Raw genomic sequence first — 9,882 nt, 5'->3', positions numbered from 1 at the left:
TATCTGAAAGTCATTTAGGACTTAAAAATCACAATTACAGGAATTCCCTGGTGATCCAGTGGTTAGGACTCCGTGCTTTCACTGCCGAGGGCCTGAGTTCGATCCCTGGTCGGGGAACTAAGATCCCACAAGCTGTGCGGCACAGCCAAAAAAAATTTTTTTTTAATAAAAATCATAATTATAACACTACTTTCTATTCGTTCAGAGAATTTCACCCTGTTTTCATATTGTTACCAGAGTTTCTGAGTTTTCCTGACTATTTTCTAATTCAGGATTTTTCGTTAAGAGTAATTTGTAATTCAAAACTCTCATTTGTTCTAGGATTCTTTTTATCCATTGTATTTTCCTAAAGTATTCATTTTATTCTTTTTTTCTTCCTCTCTTTTATTTAATCATTAAATTATCTTATTTTATTTAGCTTTATACTAAAATAACCCAATACATTATACTGACCTCACCAAAGCTAGCTATATGTACAGCATTTACTTAATTGAACCTTTCTGGCTTGTCTTGTTCTATATTTAAGCCTCCATTATGCAATGCTATTTACTTGATTTATTGGATTTGGCTTTCATGTTTTATAAATTGTGACTGTTGGGAAAATTTTAAAGAGATTGACTTGGCCTGATTGGGGAGTTTCATAGTGAGGACTCATTGCCATTGAAGTTACATTCATTTGAAAAAAATATCCATTTTAATAAGGACCTGGATCTAGGAGTAAATAACACAGGCTTCTAGAAGCTAGGACAAAGGGTTTCTTCCAGTTTTTGATTTTTTCCAATATTAGAATTTGTTTAAAATCTCCCCTTAAGACTAAGCATATGAGATACCAAAAACCAGGGTAAGGGGTTAGAAATTCTGTCACTGAGATGTTTCAGAATATCTGAATAGAGGTCATTGTGCACGTCCTAAATTTAAATAGTTTTTTACATTGCCCTCTCTCCATCCAGCAATTTGGGCTTCTGCCTAAGTCCTTTTCTAAGGGCTTATACTCCTTTTCTAAGGCTACCTTTATGTAAAATAGGTAGCGTAATCATTACCATGTTAACAAAGTTTAACGAGCATTACTCCTTAAATAATTTAATATCCTTTAATATCCACTGATGAAAGGGACTAATTCAATATATAAAAAAATACTGCTTTTGCCTTTACCTGTGGTTTGAATTCCTAATTTTGTATGGCTTTTGCTCTACTTAGTAGTACACGGGATGCTATAATACTATGTGCCAGGCACTGTGCTAACTGCTAAAGAGTCAAAACTAAGGTAAACACAGTCCCTGCCCTTACGGAGCTCACAGACACATGATGAAGTAATGGTGACATGTACAAGGTGTAGTGGTGATATTCAGGAAGGCCGGTGGAAAGGAGGATCAGGGAAAACTGCAGAGAGGTGGTCACTCGAACTGACGGTTATAAGAAATTCAGATCTATTCCATCAGACTGATGGGGAAGGCATTCTGGGAGAGGAAACAGCACAAATGGAGATGTGATGCCTCGTCATTCATTCAATCATTTAACAAATGATTTGAGCAAATTTACTTGCTGAGCAAGTTCTACGGGCTGTGAATGGAAGACAGGGCTCTGTATCCAGAAGTGCAATGTTTAGTGGGGTGGAAGACCCAATCAGCAAATGATGGCAATACAGCACTGTAAGTATAATAATAGAGGGACTCACAAGGTCAAATGGCGCTCAGAGGAAGGGCTGACCATCCAGATTCATCACCCAGCTTAACTGAAGCCATCGCTCCATGTGGAGACTCCTGCTGCCCTTCTCCAAGGTATAGCCTCCTCCATCCAGTCTGAGTTGACTCCACTCATTCTGACACTGTATTTGGTTGTCAGCATTACCTTTCGGAGTGCCTGCCCTATGCTATGTTACTCCCCAGCCCTGATTCTGTCTATCCCAGCTGCCCCTGGGGTCACATGTGTTGTGCTAAGGACCTCAGAATTAAGACAACATGTAAAGAGAGAAATCTTGCCAAAGACTCAATGACACAAGAGTGACTAAGAGACTGACTGGTTGTGGAGATACTTGTCTCCAAACCAGCAGCATTGTCTCATCTGGAAGCTTGTTAGAAATGCAACATCTCAGACCCCTTCTCAGACCCAACAATTTTAATGGAATCCCCAGTTGATTAATATTCCCATTAAAGTTGAGACCCACTGGTCTCGCTCACACCTTCAGGTACAGTTCCATTTAAGCCATTCTAAATGGATGGAGGTCTATTCCTTAGGCTGAACACAACATTTATCAACTTTCTTAGGTATCTTAGTCCTCACTTGGATGTATATACACGTAAATCCCTCAAGCAACATATCTGAAACCTTATTTTCCCTTCTGTTCTAAACTCAGTAGAGATGAAAACACATAGTCATCATTCTTTTTTTTTTTTTTTTTTTTTTGCCTTTTGGCCGCACAGCATGTGGAATGTGGGATCTTAGTTCTCTGCCCAGGGATCAAACCTGGGCCCTGGGCAGTGAGAGCGCAGAGTCCTAACCACTGGACCACCAGGGAATTCCCTCATCATTCTTGTATATTAACCTTTCATATATTTTTTAAGTGCTTAGTTTCCTTAGCTCATAATTAATTTAAAAAAGCCTTCATTTGCACAAAAAGGGAAATTTCCTGGGTTAGGAAATTTTGCTAACTTAGATAGCACATGCCTCATTGTGAAATGCAGGGTCAAATTTTTCCTCTAAGTAGTATTTATTTTCTTGTAATACTGCTTTGTCAACAGCTATTGACTTCTGTTTTGCATAAAGTGTCCTAGAATGTTGCAGGCCTGACATACTAAGGCTTTTTCCTTTCCCTTGAAGTCTTTGATAACCACTATGACCAGTCACTTCTGTGGAATGATTCCATCTTGCCCTGTGGTAGGGAATGACTTGCCTTACACCTGTCCGAGCCACCACTATGTCTAGCATAGTGATACCAAGATGATCAGAGACAGGATTCCAATGACCCACATTTTATTATCTTGGAGTCCCCCCAATAAAAGCAGTGGTATTGACTCAAGATGGGTCATTTATGGATGAGCATCTATATGTGGTACATTTTTACTAGTAAAATTTTTTTTATTAGTCAAAACATAGTAAATGTAAAATTTGTAGGCTTTCCTCAAAGACTACTATTACAATAGTAGGCATAATACATCCTTCTCTTTATTCTGTACCTTAAAGGGATCACTATCTTTAGACAGCAATGATTTTCTGCATACTTGTATATATTTTTGTAACTTCTTCAAGGACATAAATACTCTGCCTCAGGCAAACTGCTCTGTTCATAGCTCCTTGGATCTGTCCTACTCATGCCCACTCTGTACCTTTGGTTTACAGTTCCTGCCTGGAGGGCTTTACCCCATCCTCTCCGTTTGTGTATGTGTATGTGCTTCTTTCAAGGTTCAGTTCAAGTCTGAACACCTCCAAGAAATCCCTGTTCAGTTACCTGAACTCTTGGTAATACATCCCTTTCCTGGTTTCCATACCTTTTTACTAGTTTAGCCCTCAGTCTGTGCTATTATTGTTTAGTGAAACTGTTACTTCTTCAGGGCATCCCCTGTGTGGTGGAAAGGATGATGAGGTAAGTCTTCCTTAAGAGACCCAGAAGCTCTTTATTTCCCACCAAAAAGTTTTTCTTTCATGGACATGATTAAATTTCTTAAAACTAAGGGTTTTGAATTCTTTATCTTTAACATAAACTTCACAGTGCCAGGTTAATTACTCTAAAGCAAAGTTTTCATCATATTACCCTCATATTCAAAAGGCTTCCTCAGCTTTTCATTACCAAAACTCCAAAGGCCAAAGGCAGGCCTGGCATTGAAGGCCATCACATCTGATCAAAGCTACTTTCTGGTGTCACCATTCACTAATTCCCCACACAAACTCCTGTTCCAGTTGATAAAATCTTTTTCCTGCTTACTAAATTTGAAATAGAGATATACTGCCTTTGCTTTTCCCTTTGCCAATGATGCTTTCCCTCTAACCCTCTGCTATGCAAATCCTCATCACTTCAAGATTCAGCTCGAGCCTAGGTCTCTTGGAAGTCTACCTCCTACAAGACCTTTATGTGCCACTTATTCAGTGTCCAGTATGTAACAAAACTGTAAATTCCTTAAAGGCAGAATCAATCTTATATTCCTTTACTGGACTTTGAGGCCCTTGAGGACAGGACTGGTATTCTAGACATCTATGCATTTCCAATACCTAGTGCCATTCCTGGTAAACAGTAGGTGCTTAAAATAAATGTTTTAAATGAATGAATGAATGAACTCCTCTACAGGGATACAAGGCTCAATATGTAAGGCTATTTCTTTGAGTAGCCTTACATTGAAAGCAGGAGGAAATGCTACAAAAGTTCATCCTACAGCCTGAGACTTGGGGAAAGGGGTCATTGTTGTCAGGCAGCCAACCCTGGGTCCAGGGGGTCTTTATACTCTGGGTCATTTTTAGCAACACCATAGGGTGTTAAGCAATTGCTCCAGTTTACCATCCTTGGGGGGCAGCTCTGCTCTGCCCTTTGCACCTGGCATAGTGCCTGGCATAGTATTAACACTGTAGTGGACGCTTCATAAATATGAGAATTAAGGACAAATACTGAATTATTAGCAAATGGTCAAGCAAGTTGCTCTTGAGTGTGTAGTACTATGTATATTTTTACTGCTAAAAAATAATATACATCTTGACCTTGTGGTGGACACACTAATCTTAATGGGATAAAACTGCATAGAACTAAGTACACACGTACACACACACACACACACACACACACACACACACACACAGAGCAATTTTCTTTCTTGGACATTTATCCCAGAGAAATGAGAACTTACATTCACACAAAAATCTGTCTACAAACAGATTTATAGTAGTTTTATTTTTAATATCCCTCGAGGGGAAGCAACCCAAATGTCCTTCAGCGGGTGAATAGTTCAACAAATTATGGTGTCTCCATACCATAGAATATCACTCAGCAAGACAAAGAAGCAAACTGTTGACACACAACAACTTGGATGGATCTCAATGGAACTATGCTTAGTGAAAAAGCCCGTCTCAAAAGTTCACTTACTATATGATTCCATCTATACAACATTCTTGAAATGACAAAATTATAGAGATAGAGAACAGATTAGTGGTTGCCAGGGTTTAGAAAGTGGAGTAGGAGGGGGATGGCTGGGGCTATGAAATGGTAGCACGAAGGATCTTTGTTTTGGAACTATGCTAACTATGCTGTATCTCAACTGGTGGTGTGCACAAAAATCTACACGTGATAAAACTGGGTGGAACTAAGTATATATACACACACACACACACACACACACACACACACACACACACAAAGGAGTACACGTAAAACTGAATAAGTTTGCTGGTGGTGGTGTGCACAAAAATCTACACGTGATAAAACTGGGTGGAACTAAGTATATATACACACACACACACACACACACACACACACACACACACACACAAAGGAGTACACGTAAAACTGAATAAGTTTGCTGGATTGCATCAATGTTAATTTCCTGGCTGTGACACTGTACTATAATTATGTAAGAAGTTACCATGGAATGAAACTGGGCAACGGGTATGTGGACTTTCTTACAATTATGTGAGAATTTACAATTCTCTCGAAATAAAAAGTCTTAAAAAAACAGTAATTTCTCTGAATCTGGGGCTGTTTTCAGAATTAATAAGACAAAATATACAATGCAGATCTTTAAAAAGCCTTCTTTATGTGTGTAAATCTTTAATATTATTTTTAATTCTGAAGGGGAACCTCAGCATCAGGTTTTATAATTCAAAATTACACCACCTGATGTACCTAACCTCGATTCTACCTTTTCCATTTGGAGTTTAGGGCTTTATTAATTTCTGTCACTTATTAGTGTCCACTAGTTTTGCTAGCAACTTCAGTAAATGTTTCTACTACTTAAGAGATTTTGTGTGAGACAGTGAATGCTGTATTATGTATGGGTGCTCTCTATAAATACTGTTTAAAATTAGATGGCAAAGACTTTTAATTCACATCCTGCCAACTGTTTTACCACATTTTTTTTCCCCTTGCCTGTTGGCCTGCTATGTTATCCTCTATAATGAGTGAGTTACAGTAATTGTAGCTGGAAACATCATCATGCAAGGGGGAAAAAAAAAAGCTCAAAACCTGCCTTATTTTTAAATCAGTAAAGCTTCTGTCATTTTTTGGCCAAGTTACAGCTTCACAGCAAAGTCAAAGAACCAGTAGAGCAAATGCCACGTGGGGAAAGGCTCCGTTGAAGCATAAATTAACTGTATTTCATTTTCGCTTAATAAAGAATTTCAGTTTTTCCACAGTTAACTGTATAATCAATTTGCTCCCCTGCTGGTTTGCTAACTTGCTGTTGGCTTTACTTCAATAATATTGAGCCCAGCCTGGAATGAGTGAAGGAAGAGGAGCTGATTTCACTGAGAATATGCCTCGGTGATAGAATATAGATTTTCCTTCTGGAATTCTGCTGGGCCTTTTATCCTTAAAGAGCCTAAACGTATTGCCCCAAGACCCCACACTCCTCTGGTCACCCAGCTCTCTTTTATAATGCCTGGTATATTCATAGAGCTTCTTTAATCATGCTTTGGTGATTGGATGATATTATAGTTTTAAATCCTTCTCAGTCTTCTGCAGCCTTGGGCTTCCCAAGCCCCCGAGTGCCTCTGGAAGACGTTTTCTTTTATTTTATTATTTTAAAAAAAATCAATTAAGGGGGCTTCCCTGGTGGTCCAGTGGTTAAGAATCTGCCTTCCAATGCAGGGGATGTGGGTTCAATCCCTGGTCTGGGAACTAAGATCCCACATGCCTCTGGGCAACTAAGCCCATGCGCTGCAACTACTGAGCCCACATGAGCGAGCCACAACTACAGAGCCCATGCGCTCTGGAGCCTGCAAGCCACAGCTAACAAGAAGTCTGCGTGCTGCATCGAATGATCCACCATGCCGCACCAAAGATCCCGTGTGCCGCAACTTAAGACACGATGCAGCCAAAAATAAATAAATATTTTAAAAAATCATTTATGCAAGAACTGAGAGTTCTAAGTAAGAAAGTATTTCAAGTCAAGTTGCTTCCATGAGTAATGCAAGGTAACTTTATATCAACTGCTGCTGTGCAATCAGCACTTTAATTGTAAAATTATCCTACTGGAAGGGCTGGAGAAAGCACAGAAAAAATACATTCTATCCTAACTGCTGATTTTGTTCTTCCTGCCCTTCCCATGCCTAGAAATTATACCCTATACTATGGGTTTGTTCACTAACTTACTTGTAATTCCACATTTTTTTTTCCAGCTCTCTGGATTACAAGACAGAAGTTAAACATACAAGATAAACAAATATTATCTTTAGTCACAGAATCACCAGACAAAAAGCTCTTCAGAGCAAAAGCCATCTCCACCCTCTGCAGGGCTATATCTGCTCTTCATTCCTAAAGCAGCTCTTCAATTTGAGGACAGTACACTTGGTAGAACTGGGGGAAGATGTTAGGCACCAAAGTCAAACCATTGACCCCTCCTCTATCAGCCTAAAATTTCATTTGTCCCCCAAATAGCTTCATAGTTACATAAACTCCTAAGGTGCCTTCCAGAAGGCTGTGGAAGAGTGTAGGGTTACAAACACTTCTTGGTATTCTTGGTTGAGAAACACACAAAGAACCTCCCGTTCTCAACTTTGGTTATTTCCTTTGTTATCCTTATGGTTTTAGCTTTTACTGTATAGTGTTGAAGTATATTTCTCATGGTTCTCATTCCTGGCTCATCATTACATAATGGGTTGGGATGAGGTTTTGCTTTTGTTCTCTTACCCAAATCTACTGTAAATCTCAGTTTTTTTTCTTCTCCTGCTTTTCCCCAGAGAGTACCCAGGAAGTATTCTAATTAACTGAACTAGTTTTCTCTATTTCACTCAGTTTTTCCATCTGAAGGGAGGGTCCATTTAAATTGACTTTTTTCCTGAAAGAAATAGTTCTTTTTCTGCAAGTTATGTGAGAACGGTAAAAAGAAGTTAAAGGATAAGGAAATATGCCATTTAACATGAACTTTGCCCCTCAGGAATCTCTAAGGTTTGATGTACACCCTAAACTATGCCTAAAAGGCAAGACAGCGTTCATTATGGTCCTGTCATCGGAACATAAATCTGAGGCTGATAAGCAATGCTAGGCTTCCTGAAACTTTTTTAGTGAACTGACCAAATCAAAAATTGAGCTTAATTGGCTTGACATCAGGGCAATAGTGGAAATTCAAACGTACTAGAGTGGCAATTCATCTCTGTTTGACAGAATCCACAGGAGAATTAATATAAAGATAATTATGATTGAATCTCTCTTTGGCAATCTTTGAGAATTATTTTTTGAGAAAAATTGTAATTGAGACTGGCATATTTATTTAAGGAAAGCAACCTAACACAGTGTCACTGAAGCAGGATGTTCTGGTTAAAGCCTCTCCTGCCATTTCTCCTCAAGATCTAGACCAGATTAGGGGTATGGTCAGTCTCATCAAGGCTCAGAACAGCTGGACTGGGCCAAAAAGCACTTTGAAGACAGTTGTTTGACTGCTTTGGGACAAGCCATGACAAGTCTAGGCAATAATTTGAAAGAAACTTCCAAAAAGATCATGTTCCAAGCTCCCAATTTAGAAAGCAGTAGGAATCGTGACCAGTCAAATAATGGTGGCCACACCCACTGTGCCCATTCAGAGAACCGTCCAAGAGCTCTCTGGTGTGACTCACTTCAAATCCACCGAGAAGATGTTCTGCAAATGTTTTCTTCGAGACTGAAGTTTTTTATCTTCTAATCCCTGCTTGAGAGTGAATCTAAATTCCCACTTACCCTTTTCTTTTCAGCATTTGCTGAGACGGTCACTGTTTCTTTGGTCTTTGGTCTATGAATTCAGCATTACTGATCTTTAATCAACTTTCATATTCTCATTCTCAACTAATTTCTTGGTAAAGAGAATCTGCATGGGCATATCTGTTATTTCTAATAGATATTTTTCTTCGAGTTTATAGAGGCTGTGATACAAGGGGATAAAATGGAGACTAATGCTCTTTTTCTCTCTTCTGGCCCTTAAGAAAATGAGAGGACGGAGGGAATCATTTATGAAAGCAAAAGAAAGTTTTATTGGTCTTTGTAGGGCAGGTAGCTATGAATATCTTGCTTCTGTGAGAAAGCTGATAGTCTAAAAGGAATGTCTTTGGATAGGTATGCTTGAAGGCAAGAAATTCCTCTCTTTAACATGGCCAAGCAGAAAACACACACACACACACACACACACACACACACACACACACCGTAAACAAATCAAAACAGAAGATCAGAGTGAAGAAAGTGAAGGCAAAATTGAAAGAGGTAAGAAGACTAAAGTTAAAATTCAGTGTATGACACCCCAGGTTTGTTAATTTTTTTTTTCTGCCCTGTGATTAGAAGCATTCAGTGTAACAACTGGCCAAGACGGGGATCAGAATAACAGCTAAGAAAGAAATTGCAAGAAAAAGTATAAGAGTTTTTTTTTTGTTTTTTTGTGGTACGCGGGCCTCTCACTGCTGTGGCCTCTCCCGTTGCGGAGCACAGGCTCCGGACGCGCAGGCTCAGCGGCCATGGCTCACGGGCCCAGCCGCTCCGCGGCATGTGGGATCCTCCCAGACCGGGGCACGAACCCGGTTCCCCTGCATCGGCAGGCGGACGCGCAACCACTGCGCCACCAGGGAAGCCCAAGAGTGTTTGAAGTAAGAGAAAAACTACTCTTTCTCTTTTTCCTTTGATATTAAACTCACACAGTGTCTCTCTCTCTCTCTCTCTCTCTCTCTCTCTCTCTCTCTCTCTCTCTCTCTCTCTCTCTCTCTCTCTCTCTCTCTCTCTCTCTC

The sequence above is a fragment of the Physeter macrocephalus genome, chromosome 15 (assembly GCF_002837175.3).
Source record: "Physeter macrocephalus isolate SW-GA chromosome 15, ASM283717v5, whole genome shotgun sequence".
Lineage (NCBI taxonomy): Eukaryota > Metazoa > Chordata > Mammalia > Artiodactyla > Physeteridae > Physeter > Physeter macrocephalus.
The sequence above is the reverse complement of the archived record's forward strand: the minus strand, read 5'-3'. Positions refer to the sequence as shown.